Raw genomic sequence first — 17,613 nt, forward strand, 5'->3', positions numbered from 1 at the left:
CTTGGTGATGTCAGGCAGAGGCGTGAACTTCCATTATTAGTCTATTGTCGCTGGCTTTTTCAGTCAATGTGTCACACATACTCTCCTTCCCAATTTTCCACAGTCAGAGCGTGTCCCGCAGGGTTTTACTTTGCCCTTCGTGTCTTAAACAGGGTTAGGGTTAGAACTGGCTATTATGCGGCACATAATTGCACTTCGTCATGCTGCAGATTGTCCCAGTGGGGAGAGTAGCGCCAAGGGACATTCTTATTTGAAGGGAATATACCGGAGGAATAATACCCAGTCATAGCAAATCCATCTTTCTGTCCCGAGAGGAATGTAATGCATTCAAGCAAGAATATGCTCCACAGATATTTATTGTATGTAAATGGTAGCAGGTGCAAATAAGGAGCCTAGAATTCTCCGGAGGATCATAATTGGTTGGAGAGCTCATTAGGGGTGCAAAGGATTGCCTTATGGTGATAGAGGAGGAATGGAAGTGATGGACACTTGACCTCGCTCTGTCCCCTCTTGAAGATCTCAGCAGAGGGCATAGTTCATAGCAGCATTCAAACACCGGAGGAAGTGCAAGGCTGCAGACTAAAACACAGCTTTTAAGATCTTATTGATACATTTGAAGGCTCTTCATGGCCTGGCTTAAGACTTCATTTGGGACCTTTTAGTCTCTTGTAAATCGTTTTGTAGTTTGAGATCCTCTGGCACAGGATTTCTGTCTCTTCCAGAGTCCAGGCTTCAGACTAAAGGGGACAGCACTGATGCGATTATAGGGACCCGAGGACCTGGAATAAGGCCGTCTGAGTCAGCGTTTCCTTTCAAGTCTTTTCTAAAACCACACTTTTATAAGAAAGCATTAACTGATTTTAGCTGAGTTTGTTTATCTTTTCTTTAATCTTTTGTTCATAGTTCATGTATTTTATCATGTATATTTGCCTTTTATTTTTTTCTTTGTAAAGCACTTTGAACTTTGTGTTCTATAAGCTTTATAAATAAAGTCTATCAATATAAAATGTATATTTCCTCCTTAATATTTTCCATTTGTTTAGATCTGAGTTAATCTCTGCCCGAAGTCCTTTTCTATGTGTCCGATATCTTAAATAATAATAATAATACATTCATTTTGTAAGCGCTTTTACAGGTGCTCAAAGTTGCTTTACAGAGGTAGTAAAAAAGGACAACAAATAAATATAGTAAAAGTCACATTAACATCGAGCAAATAAAACAACCACAAAAAAAGCCAGTTTGAAGAGGTGAGTTTATGTACGTTTTTTAATGTGGCGAGGTCAGTGCCGTCTCTGATGGGTCGTGGGAGTGAGTTCCAGAGGGAGGGGGCAGCGATGTCTTACATTTTTGTATTGGTGTCTAAAGTATGATTTAAACGCATATAATCCACAAATCATCTGATGAAAAGTAGAATTCAATGATATGGATTAGAGAGTGAGAAAGGAGTGGATGTTCCCACTACCACACTAGGAAAAATGGCTCCCAATGTTCTTGCAATCCTTTTCTCAGCTAACCTTGTGTTTTCCAAGCCCTTAACATCGAAGAATTAACTACGTGTTACCATCACCATGTCACAACTCAGTATTCTATCTAAATATGTGTTTGGAGAATTGGGTTTGACAGCAGACGGTGGTGTAGCATGTTCACCAAGAGAGCTCAGTTAATAAACGGGCATGTTGGCATACAGTAGCATCTCTCTTTAGGATAACAGACTCACGGCAACAGAGTTAATTTAGTTGTGTGTCCTGTTAGACAATTCCAGAGAAGAAATCTTCAATATCACTTAGTTCTCAAATTACATTTTCCTCACTGTAAAGCCAGAGCACATGATGGCCAACGGTTGCTTGTTAATGCCCATTCTTTTTGGCAGTGAATGATCTGAGTTAGCTACAAGAGAGGGAGTTGATGGATGGATTGCTAATTGTGTCCTTGGTAAGCAGCAGATGCTCCATCACAGATGCTAGAAACAAATTAGACTTGCTCATGAAGGAGGAATACAATTAGTTACATTTAGTTTTGTATTAATAAGCAGTACAAAAAATTAATACACACTTTTTATTACTTTATAATGTACGTGAAGGCACATGTAACCCTCCTGTTGTCTTCGGGTAAAATCTGACCGATTTACTACTTTCATCAATCATAACTTTTTAGTTTTACATTCGATTGCATTAAGGCTTTATGATATCCTTCACAGTAGACATTTGAACATATAACATTGCTGATCACCACTTTCATTGCATTTTGGATGATTTAGTCAACTTTGTAACACCCATGGTGTTCCCGGTCAAAAATGGCCGCCATAAAGGAAAGGAATTAGTAACCATCCGGATCAGATAAAACACACGCACACACACACACACACACACACACACACACACACACACCCAATATGTGTCCCCCCTTATGTGCCCAATCCCCATGTGAATCACACCTGGCACACACACACCTGGCACACACACACACACACACACACACACCACACACACACACACACACACACACACACACACACACACACACACACACACACACACACACACACACACACACACACACACACACACACACACACACACACACACACACACACACACACCGCGCACACACACTAGATGTGTCCCCCCTTTATGTGCCCAATCCCCCCATTTGAATCACACCTGGCACACGCACGCAAATGCCGTAAATGACGATGCCGTAAACGAGGGACCCCCTCAAGACCGGCATTGACAGTCATATCTGTGAACATTGAAGGGTTCTCCTCTGCAAAACAAACCATCTTAGCCGACCTATGCAGCAAGCAACACTGTGACGTCCTCTGCTTGCAAGAGACGCACAGAGGGAGTGAAAACAATCGCCCCACCATACCAGGAATGGTCCTGGCCATTGAGCGACCTCACCGGCCGTACGGCAGTGCTATTTTTGTAAAAACAGGCTCAGCTATAGAAGATACAGATATGTCAGATGGCCATAATATCGAAGTCCTATCTGTTGAGCTAAGCAGTGTTGTAGTAACATCTGTCTACAAACCACCACCTGTAGACTTTGTATTTCCCCAGCCAATCCCCAAAATACACGGCAAACCACAGATCGTTATCGGTGACTTCAACAGCCACAGTACCCAGTGGGGCTACCCTGAAATGAACAAGGATGGAGAAGCAGTAGAGGACTGGATGGATACCAACCAACTAAGTCTGATCCATGACCCCAAGCTACCACACTCGTTTTTCAGTGCTCGCTGGAAACGTGGCTACAACCCAGATCTCACCATGGTCAAGTAACATCGCTGGACTGTGCAAAAAGACGGTGCTGGACCCTATTCCATCAAGCCAACACCGCCCCATTGGGATCCTAATCAATGCGGCTGTAGTCCCAACCATCGTGCCCTTTAAAAGGCGCTTCAATTACAAGAAAGCAGACTGGAAAGGTTTCACCAACGAGCTGGAAGAAAAGATCACAAACATAATACCAGTTAGCAAGAACTACGACCAATTTGCTAACCTGGTGCTGAAAACTGCTCGGAAACATATCCCACGAGGATGTAGAGTTGAATATATACCGGGACTTTCAAAGGACTGTGCAGGACTCTATGACAACTACGTCAGCATGTTTGAAGCAGATCCCTTCTCAGATGAAACAACTACCCAAGGCGAGAAGGTGATGGAAAGCATTGCCCAAGAGCGAAGCAAGACCTGGAATGCTCTTATAGAGTCCACAGACATGTAAAAAAACAGCAAGAAAGCATGGACACTTATTCACAAGCTACGAGGTGACCCTAAAGCAGCTATTCAGCACCCAAAAGTCACGGCCAACCAAGTTGCCAACCATCTGCTCGGAAATGGAAAGAGTAGAAAGAGAGGGAAAAAGACCAAGCTGAACCACAAGAAATACACAGAGGACCCTGCTTTTACAAGACAGCTCACTATGGAAGGGCTGGAAGGGGGAATCTCTATCCTCAAACCAGGAAAGGCAATTGGACTGGATAATATTGCAACGGAACAGATCAAGCACTTCGGTCACAAGGCAAAGACGTGGCTCCTACAGCTCTACAATGAGTGCTTAACAACACACAAGCTTCCTAACATCTGGAAGAAAGCCCACATTATAGCACTGCTGAAACCTGGGAAAGAACCATCCGCTCCCAAGAACTTCAGACCAATCTCACTTTTGAGCCACACCTACAAACTCTTTGAACGTCTGATCCTCAACAGAATTGGTGCCTTTGTTGACGAACACCTCATCCCTGAACAAGCAGGTTTCCGCCCTGGCAAGTCGACAACTAGCCAAGTACTCAACCTCACCCAGTACATCGAAGACGGATATGAGGAAGGGATGGTAACTGGTGTGGTGTTTGTCGACCTCTCAGCTGCCTATGACACAGTCAACCATAGACGTCTCCTCAGTAAGATCCTGGAGACCACAAGAGACACCCGCCTGACAGAGCTGATTGAAAGCATGCTTGAAAATAGGCACTTCTTCGTTGAGCTAGGAGGAAAGAAAAGCAGGTGGCGAAGACTCAGGAATGGCCTCCCACAGGGAGTGTGCTTGCACCACTTCTCTTTAACATCTACACCAGGGGTTCTCAAAGTTTTGATGAGTGAGGGCCAATTTAGGTACCCAATATTGGATTGAGGGCCGCCCAAGAAAAAACGGAACACAAAATAATTCCAAAACAAATCCTTTCTTTATTGTACTAACCAATTACCGCAACTCGCGAGATGCCTAGTTGCCATGCAACCAGTAGTCTAGCAAACTTTCCACAAGCTGTCATTCATAATTTAGGAATGACAACCCAGGGGGCGCAGTTTTACCATTCTTAACCCTCTGGAGTCTAAGGGTATTTTCTCGATTTGTAGATGTTTTCTTAAATCACCTTTTAAATGTATTTCTTCTAACATGGCACCCCATGTGTTGCATATCAAAATGTTCAGGACAATCTCTGGTCTTGCTATATATGCATATTGCTCACCTTAGAGCACTGTTTGATGAGATAAGTAGCTCAAAAGCTTAAAATGTGAAATCTGATTTTTGGAAAATCTTCAAAACTCTTGTGAAAACACAAATGTACTCATGTGATCGAATTGTTTTGGTGTTTTAGATTTGGTTACCAAAGTCCTAGGATCACAAAAGCAGTGAAATATTTGAATTACACTGTATATAAATGTGTTATTCATGTCTAAAATGAAAAACATTAAATTCAAATGTTGAGTAAAATAGGTGTTTATCACTCTACTTTCACCACAGCAGGGACTGAGATACATCAGGACTGAATAATGACTTCATATTACATACCAAGGTTCATGTGATGTGTACAAATACAAATTGAGCATTCAACCTTTTTTTTTCAACCAACAATTTATTATAAATATGTTTTTTTCAACCAACTATTTATATAAATATAAGAAACTGGAAAATCTTACTATTTACAATATTGAACATCAGAACTTTCAACCAACTATTCATTATAAATGTCAAGACAGTGTCAAGGTCTTTGTCTGTCTTCCAAGACAGTGGGTCTGGTTGCTGTGTAGGTGGAGGTGATGGTGCATGGGCTGCTGTGTAGGTGGGGTGTCCAAGTGCTATACGAGACCTCCACGAGACCTCCTTGCTGTGGCTGTGGAACCTTTGTGCTGAGGTGTATCTTGACCTGGTGGCAGCCGCAGATGGAGGTGGAGGCAGCTGTAGTGATGCTGGTCTGCTGGTCCTTGGTGGTGATGGCTCTGGTGAAGGCCCTTGAGCCACAGTAGATCTTGATCTGGGGGCCGGCACAGATGGATGTTGTGGCTGCTGGATAAACACCGCCTGTGTAGGACAATAATTACAACTAATTTCATTGAAATAAAGTTCAAGTAAAATGTTGCTCAAGCACAAATAACAATGCACACATAAAAATAAAGTTTGGGAGGTTGCAGAAGGAGTCTCTCTCGATCTCTCTCACTCACACACACACACACACACACACACACACACACACACACACACACACACACACACACACACACACACACACACACACACACACACACACACACACACACACACACCACACACACACACACACACACACACACACACACACACACACACACACACACACACCACACACACACACACACACACACACACACACACACCCCCCCCCTTATGTGCCAAATCCCCCCATGTGAATCACTGTACTGTACTGTACCCAATATACAAGCTGTTAATAAACTTTTCAATCAATCAATCAAATCACACCTGGCACACACACACACACACACACACACACACACACACACACACACACACACACACACACACACACACACACACACACACACACACACACACACACACACACACACACACACACACACACACACACACACAGACACACACACACACACACACACACACACACACACACACACACACACACACACACACACACACACACACACACACACACCCCCCCCCTTATGTGCCAAATCCCCCCATGTGAATCACTGTACTGTACTGTACCCAATATACAAGCTGTTAATAAACTTTTCAATCAATCAATCAAATCACACCTGGCACACACACACACACACACACACACACACACACACACACACACACACACACACACACACACACACACACACACACACACACACACACACACACACACACACACACACACAGAACAATTTGATACATTTCCCGCTCTTATGTGCCCATCCCCCCACATGGATCACACCTGGCACACGCAATACATGTTCAGTGTCTATTCTTTGTATATTTACTGCAGTTTTTCATGTATACCAGTAGTCTGATACAATATGTACAGTTTAAAAGGGTGTTAAATGAAATTTGGTGATGATTAATGGTTGTTGTGTTAATGTAATAGCAGTTAAAACAGGAACAGTCAAATTTGACCGCGAACACCAAAGTAAGGGGGGGAAAACGAAGACAATAGGAGGGTTGAAGATTGACTTAATATGACAGGAGTTTGTTCTTGTATTTATAAAATACTATATCTGTAAAGCAGATTATGCCCTGGTTGTAGTTATATAATAGATGAAAGGTGTCACATTTTGCATAATTTTAAATCCATTCAAGATTTTTTGAAGCTATAAAGCCTCACATTGAACATTGAGGTGCATTCCGGCCTTTTTGAAAAATGCTATCAACCATTTAATATGGGTTCTATTCCAAATATTGTTTCAGACAACATTTAAAGTTATAGATTAAACTGTTTTCTGAATTGTTTTCTGAATGTTTTCTTACTCGAAGAAGTTGGCTCTCTAGTTTTAAACTTCCATTTAATCGTCATGGACATAATGAATATGTTTGTAGTACGGATGCTAGGATAATCCGTACTACAAACATATTCTGCAGGGCCAGCCAGGGTCAGTGAAAGGCCCCTTTATGCACCGAGAGTAATTCCATGAAAATTCGAAAACACAGAGTCAGTTACACCATACAACCTTGGCATAGCGCAAAATCCACAAGAGATTTCTGATTTATTTCAACACTAGATTTATTGGCAAGGCCTTCCCCAAGTCTTCTGGTTCTGGGCATGTTTTCTCCTTTTCTGGAGCTTAATGAGGACTTTAATTTACTTCCCAACATGATTTATTCTCTCTTGATGAAAACAAGGCTTGGGCAAGACTCTGCACATTTCCAGAAACTCTTCGAAGCAAACCAAAACGTATTTGTTTCCCTTTGACAACAGAAGCTGTACCATTTTCGATCTTTCAGTCAGTTGCAGAATCCGGGGGCTTGGGCCCATTGTGCTTGAAAAGCGCCTCCTTCTCCTTTGGGCTTCCTTCTGTCCTCATGTCCACCAGTGGATTCTTGGGTTGCATCATAACACACACCAGCAGCTCTTTGGCAAAAACTAAGAACCATTGCCTTTGGTTTTGAGCATGTCCCAATCCAAATCCATGTAGCTTCCCCTGTCCGTTACAGCCTGCAGACAGGAGCATCAAACCAGAGTTTCCCAGCGCACCATCACTGTAAGTTTGGGTTGTTTCCAGCAGCTTTCCCCACTGCATAAACCAAGTTACCCAGCATCAAACATCAAGTTCGCAAGCAGTGCCTTTTCCACAACCCTTACCCACAGGATCTAAGGAGACTCTACACTCACATCTCTATCAAGCCCACAGGCACAAACAACAGGCACAGCACACCCCCCAACATGCTGTAGCATGGAGGAGACCCTCTCGCTCTCCGGGGGAAACTCCATTACAGTGGTACTCTGTTGGGGTCCTGTGAGTTTCCCCACACTCACCCAGCTCTTAGTAATCACTTGCTATAATTATTATGCTCATAAAAACACAAGCATACAGCAAACTGAATACAAAATCACAAACGTTAATGATTGCAACAACAATGCAGAAACCATTAATTATTCAGATATTTAAACAAATGAAAGCTTTTATCCACCAACAATCTTGTGTTTTTTACAGTATTGTTACTCTGTGCTCTCCTTACAGTTTCTTGGCAACATTCTTATGTTGTTACTACTATTCTTTCCATCAAAATAAAAGGTTATGGAAACACGCGCAAGAGTATTCTTATTGTTAATCATTCTGTTTACATTATATTGATTGAGAACATGACTAACTGGTGGGGCAATCATATATACTCACATGTTTGGACAGATTTTCTCCGTATCCAAAATCAAACCAAAGATTTTACCTCTCATTCTTCATCAGCTAATCAGTAAACTGTGTTGAATTTTGAATAATTTGTACACAAGAAATATAGTCGGGCCATTTAGGGAGAAAATTGTGCAATGAAAAAATCAGGGATCAATGGTTAACTGATTTGAAATATAGTAAGCAAATGTCACTGAATTCCATACTGGGTTACTCTAGTATGATTGTCATTTGTAGGAAATAATATCTGCATGCCCTCCACATATATTGTAAAGTATATATTCCCTTGTGTAATCCACAGTAAGAACTAAAGCGTTTGGGTTATTCCGTCATCTTTTTTAACCTGTTAAGCCCGAGAGACCACGGTAACGGGGGCCTCCTGCAATATCTTGCAGAAAACAGTGTCTGATGGCATGTTCATTTAATAAACTATGAATGTTTTATATCCATGTAACGGAAAGAAACTTATCTAACTGATCATTTTAATTTTTTTTTCAAAAAAACCCCCACAATGCTAACGCTGAGCCTCTGAATTAACAACGACAGATGACTGCACCGACATTCACTCACAAAACCTTATTATTTATCTTTGCTGCACATCTCAACCCATCGTTTCACATCGTGAGGGGACACAGAATCAATGGGTGCCCTCATTATCACTCAATTATACGAATTCTCGGAGATAATGACAAGAACACACATCAAAATATATGGAGCTAGTTAGCCAAAAAAGGCAAAATGGCTCACCTGATTGATTGATTGATTGAAAAGTTTATTAACAGCTTGTATATTGGGTACAGTACAATACAGCTCAAAACATACAATTGTTAAGGGGATGCAGACCAGAGAAAGACTTTCGTCTTGTTTACATCAGGGTCCCCCATTTCCAATTCATCATATCATTTAAGACATATAAGACATATTTGACATACAGATGGCTTATTTACAATTTACATACAGGTGGGTTTTTTTACATACAGATTGCTTATTTACAATTTTCATTTTAGATTTCGTTCTAATACATCCTAACCGGACATTTAAGACATACCAAGTCTACAGATATACAGTTAGTAACAGAGTCTAAAATGCGAGTATATACATAGATGGGGGGGAAGCTGTCCATTGTACGACAGGTTGAGATTTGTACCATTACCGGGGCCAGTTTTGCAATGCTCTCCCCCGAAGGTGCTCTTTAAGAGAGGTTTTGAAGGTAAGTATAGTTTTACTTTCCTTTACAGTTTACCTTTACAGTATTCCCCCTTTTTTGTGCCAAATCTGGGTTTCACATGATTCGTGGAGCTCCCTCTGGTGTTATGATCATGGTATTCCTTGACCTTTGGGAAGAATTTTGACATGTACATGGGTACCATAGAGGTGTAGTGGATCTTGTAGACCAGGCCCATTGCAAGTAGCTGTACTCTGTCGTCTACTCTAAGCCATCCTAGGTTGTCAAAGTGGGCAGAGGTGAGGTGGGTTCTAGATGAAAGGTCAAGCAGTAGTCTGACCAGTTTATTTTGCGATGTTTGAAGTTTTATTTTTAGCGCCTTGGAGGTGCTATGGTACCATGACGTGCAAGCATAGTCATAGTACCCTTGAATGAGTGCTCCTGCCAGAGTTTTCAGGGTGTTTTTGTTTACCAGAGAGGAGATCCGGTATAGGAATCTAGTTCTTTGATTGACTTTTTTTATTACATTGGATGCCATTTTGTCACAGGAGAGGTTTGCCTCAAGAATAGATCCTAGGTATGTAATTTCCTTCTTACTTGTGACAATAATGTCGCCCACTGCAACTGAGAAGTCGTCGGATTTGCTGAGATTATGTTTCGAACCGAAGAGAATGGACTCTGTTTTACCCAGGTGTAATGATAATTTATTATCATTACCTGTGTGGTAGTCTGGTCAAAAGTGGTCTTCAATGGCATTAAAACGATAAAAACGATGCTGAAGTTAATCCATAGGTTAATCCAATATGTCTGTCACTTTGAATGATTTCTGATAATCCATGAGTAATAAATCTGCTTTTCGGTTTTGAGATGTCAGACCTAGAGATAGCTTCACTCTGGAGCAAAACTGGGGTGCGCAAAGACGCCATCTTTTTTTTAACATGAGTGTGTGCGGGGAGATTTCCCTTCGATTATATTGGCTCTAACGGTCAGAAAGAGATGTCACATGTCAAAATCGAAGAAGGGGGGCCAGAGATATGGAAAATCCACCCAAATGGCCCCAGAAGAGGTTTTCTTTGCTAAATCTGTCTAAAAATATCAAATATCACTTGTTTTGCATCAATCTTGATACAGGGTATTTATTATATGTTGTACTTTGGATTCCTAAAGTTTTAGTCTACTAACCCATCATCCAAGGTTAGTTTTCACTATAAGTACAAAACATTTTTTGGACGGACACTATAATTTACAGTTTTTTACCATGTTCAATCTGAATTTTCTTTAAAATAAAAAACATCTATATTGATTCTGACTTTTCTACATCCAACTCACAGGTTTATCATTACTTTGAGAGAAAAGATTATTAATTTAACCCTTTTAGAAGGGAAGATATGGTCATTTGTTCTGGGAATGTCATTTTCGAGCCTGAGACCTGAAAAACAGGCTCAGGGCTGTGTTCTTGAATTAAAAAATCAGCTAGTTTGTAAAATATAGTGTGCAGAAGCGCAATTGTGGTATGGAGTCACAGAGAGAAGCTCTATATAACTGTCCAAAATGATTTACTGTCAACACATTTAGTTTGCAGCTGAGTTCACTTTGTGTAATAATTGAGTTCACTTTGTGTAATAATGTAACACAAATGATAACTCCATCAGTCATTTGGAGGGTATATTTACACTATTTTAAGTTTTGCTGAAAATCTGCAATAAATGTCCCAGCTTAAAGTATTTGGCCATTTTAATTAAATAAAGTGTTATATCTTGTCTTGTGTGAGGATGCCCCTCATTGCTCCCCAGTCAGTTGTGTGTGAAGTTGAGTAAAAGGCATGAGATAAGGGACGGATGGTTGTGCACATGCTTTTATGGCTTCCTGCCTTATACGTTCCTCAGAAGCAACTCTTTCTACCAACATACAAAGGACTATTTCAATCAGTCTCCTTCTTGCAACTGAAGATACACAGGCTTTGAGGCTGCATTCTTTGAGGATGATATTTATATTTGTATACTCCTTGGATTGGTTTAATTTGGTAGGATGCCTTCTTTTTCATGATTTCTGCTTCAATATATTCCTATTTATTTTTCTGGGTGGGCTGGCTGCATTTATTTAGGGGTATAGTCATAGCAGAATACAAAATATATTAAAATCACATTTAAATGAACACAAGTTATTGGGAACCATTTTTTGGTTTTATCTAAAAAGACAAAAATTATCTAGTTTGATATTCTCAAATGTGAGAATAAGCTCCCTTCATTTAAAACCGAATAACGTTTTAGATTTGGGTTGAATCTGAAAAAACAAGGCAACCTTTTCACATCCAGTGAATGCACAATGCGCCTTTTCCGTCACAATTGATAATAGGATAAGAACATACTTCTACCAGTAGTAGTAGTTAGTTATTCCAATTATAAGGAGAGAATAGAGTAGAAAAGCAACGCCTCAATCACAGGATATAATGCTCTTCTCTCCTGGAGCCCCACTTAGTGACTCCGATGGGTGCATTTTGCATAAAAATCCATCTTTAAAGGAAAGAATAAACCTTTGTCCTGCTATCAAAATCTTGGAAATGTGACATTTTGTTTGGGATAAAGAGAAGGAAATGAGATGTATATAGTGAATGCATGCAATCAGTTTGCACCATTGCCACCAGTTCTTGAAAATCACTGATCACTCAATACCAGCTTTTATCACAGGCCATTCAGCTGCTGCCTTCGTTCTGATGAAATGTGCTGATTTCCTCGGGACTGTGCCGAGCATTTGTGTCCTCAGCCTTTGGCCGCTGCAAGCTTCCACACAGCTGGAGGTGTCTGCAGCTGCTCTGCCCTCTGCCCGCCTCACAGCCAAGCCTCAAGTCACTGGTGTCACTCACTTTCCCTCCAAACGTTAACTAGGGTGTGCTGTAATGTTTTAACACTAATATCCTATTACTGGCTGTGCTTTGGACTAATCTTTGGGCTAATAACAACTGACTGATTCTGGAAATGGGCACCGGCTATCGATGTAAATCACAATAGATTGGAGTGTCAGATTAGAGTAATAGTATCAATATCAACTCAATGTTCTTTTCCTTTTATTTCAGACGGGCATGATAGTCATTCTGTAACGAGTGCTGCTTGGTTTAATCAGAACAAAGAGCACTGCTGCATTTTGACATACAGTATAGTATTTCAATATTGATTGATTCAGAATCATACATTTTACATCTCAGCACGTATAACATAACCATCACCCTTTCAATAAACAATGCAACATATATAGGAACCAAAAAGTGAACACATGTCATCATTATACCGCAAACACCATTATTCTACTTCCTTCAGGCGAAGAAATACTTTCTGCTTCCTAAACTTTCTGTTAATATAATATTCATTAGGAGAGACTGCCCGAGCCATAAGTGAAGTGTGGGCAGTGTGTGTGTGTGTGTGTGTGTGTGTGTGTGTGTGTGTGTGTGTGTGTGTGTGTGTGTGTGTGTGTGTGTGTGTGTGTGTGCGGGCTTATGCGCTTGCCTGTGCAGTTCCTGAAGTTAAGAAGTGTGGCACTGAGCCAAGGTGCCCTTGGAACTGCTCTACCTCCTCGTCCAGAACACTCCATGGGCGAGAGCCCAGAGACCTCATGATGGCAAGTTATAGAGTCCAAATAAATAGAAGCTGCCAATCAGCACAGATTCTCACCAAACTGTACAACCCACTACCTACGGAGCTGGACAGCAGAGCAGAAACCACGAAGATCTGTGTGTGTAAGTGTGTGTTTCCAAAGCTTGAGTTAATACAGTTTGTGCCAGTTTGATTCTTAAACTGGGTGTGTTTGGTAATCTCCTAGTCTGAGAGCAGATATAATTCCCTTTACATACATCTCCAATGTCAGCATACTTTGAGCTGAAAGATGGTATGAATTCAAATCCCAAAATGTATTTATCAATTTATAGCAGGTTTAAAAGCTTCTTTAAAATGGTTTTATTTTGTTGAAATTCTCAATACACTCAACAGCCATTATTAAATCAAATGCAAAAAAATGAAAAATACCTGGTCTTGAGGGATATCGCAGTGATAGATAAGAGCCTGTCCATACAGTTATTTTTAATCTGAATTGCTATATAACAATGAGAAAAAATACATTTGAGCCTAAATTAGTACAATGTAAATGCGTTAATCTGGAGCACCAAATTAGGCCAGATAGGCTAGATTTAAAAAACAATAAATCATTCGCCATTAAACACATGTTCTTTGTAAGAGAAAACTGCAAATATTTACTACCTTTTAAGTAAACAGGAGGAAAGTATCTGACACCAAAAACAAAAATATCGGGTTATTATTGTTCATTTAAATCAAAGCAGCATTAGATTTCTTCTTTTGAGTGTATGATTTCAAGGAACTTCATTTGTTGCATCACGCTTTATCTGAAGCCATTAATTCCACATTCCAACTTAAGTGAAGATAAAATGCTGCCGATAAAAAAGTAATAGGCTCTGTTCGTACCAAATGCACCATAGCTCAGTTTATTAGTCTAAAATGTGAATATGGGGACGGACATTTTGGTTTTGCACTGAGCAACCCATTCAAACATTTGTCCACATACACATATGATGTTTAAAATGGTGGATGTTTTTTCCATTATCATCATGTTATGATCTCCACTGTAAATAACCTGTCAACCCATAACTAAACTAATATTCTGTTGGTCTTAGCTTGCACAACCCACCCATTTCTGTCCATTATCCCTCATTAGCCAGTCTTCTGCACATCCATTCATCCTCTCATCCTCCCCCATCGTTCTGTCTGTCTCCCATCTCCTCTAATAATAATAATAATTAAGCGTTGAGTGGGTCTTCGACGCTCCGCAGGCTGTTGTCCGCACGTCAACGTCAGGCAGATGTCTCGAGGACTCGGCCGTTGGCAAACGTGGGAAGTTTCAGGCCAATCGGACAATGTCTTTGAGTTACAGCAGTAAAACAAACATTGTGTTTGATGGCGGGTGATCTGTCGCCATGTCAACGGCATTTGATGACACCCCATAATATGCTTAGATGTGTTGAGGGCCACATCTTTATCAAACCCGTGAAGTTTTGGGCCGTTTGGAGCATGTTAACTGGAGTTATGAGAAAACCGTGTTTCACGGCGACCATTTTGTTACCATAGCAACGACATTTGACGAAATCTCAAAACTGACACATATATGTCTCGAGGGCTTGACGGTTAGCACACATGTGAAATTGTAACACTTTTTTACCATTTACACAGGAGTTATAGCAATATCGTGCTTAACGGCGAGGGAAGCATTGCCATGGCAATAGCTTTTGAGGAAAACTCATTATTGTCATAGTGAGGTGTTGAGGGCCGGACCATTAGCCATCATCTGAAGTGTGGTGCCGTTTCGACGATTTTCCATTGAATTAGGACAACACCGTGTTTCATGGCGAGGGATCTGTCGCCATGGCAACGGCATATGATGACATCCCATAATTGGCGTAGAGCTGTTGAGGGCCAGACTATTAGTCATCATCTGAAGTCTGGTGCCGTTTGGACCATTTTCATAGGAGTAACAGCGACACCGTGTTTCATGGCGAGGGATCTGTTGCCATGGAAACGGCATATGATGAAATCCCATAATTGGCGTAGAGCTGTTGAGGGCCGGACCATTAGCCATCATCTGAAATCTGGTAGCGTTTGGACGATTTTCCATTGAATTACGACATCGGGTTTTATGGCGAGGGATGCGTTGCCATGGAAACGGCATATGATGACATCCCATAATTGGCATAGAGCTGTTGAGGGCCGGACCATTAATGATAGTCTGAAGTCTGGTGCCGATTGGACGATTTTCCATTGAATTACGACAACACCAGTTTTTTTGGCGAGTGATCTGTCGCCATGGCAACGGCTTATGATGACACCCAATAATTGATATAGAGCTATTCAGAGCCGGACCATTAGCCATTATCTGAAGTCTGGTGCTGTTTGGACCATTTTCATACGAGTAACGGCAACTTCGTGTTTTTTGGCGAGGGACGCGTTGCCATGGAAACGGAATATGATGAAATCCCATAATTGGCGTAGAGCTGTTGAGGGCCGGACCATTAGCCATCATATGAAGTCTGGCGCCGTTTGGACGATTTTCCATTGAATTACGACAACACCAGTTTTTTTGGCGAGGGATCTGTCACCATGGCAACGGCATATGATGACATCCCATAATTGACATAGAGCTGTTGAGGGCCGGATCATTAATGATAGTCTGAAGTCTGGTGCTGTTTGGACGATTTTCCATTGAATTACAACAATATCGTATTTGTTGGCGACGGATGCGTTTCCATGGAAACGGCATATGGTGACATCCCATAATTGACATAGAGCTGTTGAGGGCCGGATCATTAATGATAGTCTGAAGTCTGGTGCTGTTTGGACGATTTGCCATTGAATTACAACAATATCGTATTTTTTGGCGAAGGAAACGGCATATGGTGAGATCTCAGATTTCATGTAGAGCTGTTGAGGCATGGACCGGTGATATAAAAGTGAAGATTGGGGGACGATGGGACCGTGTCCATTGGAGTTATGCTACGTTCACACCGGACGTGATGCGAATATTCGCTTCGCTCTAAACGCTCCTATCGCATCACTCTAGTCTATTGCTACGTTCACACCGGACGCGATGGGAATATTCGCTTCGCTCTAATCGCTCGAGTTACACCGCGGCTGCCAGCTGTGTTTACTGGCATCATTCAAACAAGACGCGCTGGCTCGGGAGCTACAACTACAACAAAATGAACATATTTTACCGTGATTAAATTGTAATACACGTTTCTAAATGATGCCGACGTAACAACATACTGATACCGGTTAGTAAAAACCATGAATTAATGCTTGACAAGTCTGCAGACAGACGGCAGGCGAAAAATCTTTTAAAATGCTTGTTTTCTGAATGAAGATCGGGTCGACCAGGCTAAGCTAACGTTGTATATGCTCACTCCACACTCATAACAACGGCCTACAGACATAAATAAACCAGCGACTGTATTCGCCATGACAGACAGTCTGTGGTTTGTACTTGTTTCACTTTTGTCCAGTTTCTGAACAGATGAGGAGCTGTGATCTCTGTGTGCTAACTGCTAACAGCTAATGGCTGATGTTTTCTGGTTGAACGTCAGTAACGGCAGGCTGAGATCCTCACCGCTGATTGGCTTCCGCGAGAACGCGTCACGTGAATTTGATGCTCGAGTTGAAAAAATTGAACTCTCGCGTTTGACGCGGCACAGTTCAATCGCCTCAATCGCGTGATTCGCGCCGCGTCCACCGCTTCATGCTCGCCGTCGGAGCGAATTCGCGTCTGTCCGCGTCTCTGCATTGACTTTACATGTAATCGCGCCGCCCCCAAACATCGCATCGCGTCCGGTGTGAATGTAGCATTACAGCGACACCGTGTTTAATGGCGAAGGATCCGTTGCCATGGTAATGCCACATTAAGTAACATTTGTATAGCGCCTTTCAAGAGACCCAAGGACGCCTCCCTTCTTTAGGTAATGTCTGGTGGACCAAGTAGGCTCAAGGTGTGATAAGAGTGTATATTATACAGAAGTGAATATGATGTTTAACGTACGCAAGCGTATTGAATATTCCTTTTCTTACACACAATTCTCTCTTTCCATTGCTATTGTGTCTGACCAGGAACCCACACAAGGTCTTACAGTTCCAGCAATTACGTATTTTGTGATGGCCTCAGTGCATCTGACTCAGCCATCCAATTGATTGTTGCTAATGATTGCAAGATGTAGCTAACGGAGGTTTGCTAGAAGTTTCAGGATGAAACTAAGAAAACGTTGGTTCAACGTCA

Source organism: Gymnodraco acuticeps, unplaced genomic scaffold (genome assembly GCF_902827175.1).
Source record: "Gymnodraco acuticeps unplaced genomic scaffold, fGymAcu1.1, whole genome shotgun sequence".
Lineage (NCBI taxonomy): Eukaryota > Metazoa > Chordata > Actinopteri > Perciformes > Bathydraconidae > Gymnodraco > Gymnodraco acuticeps.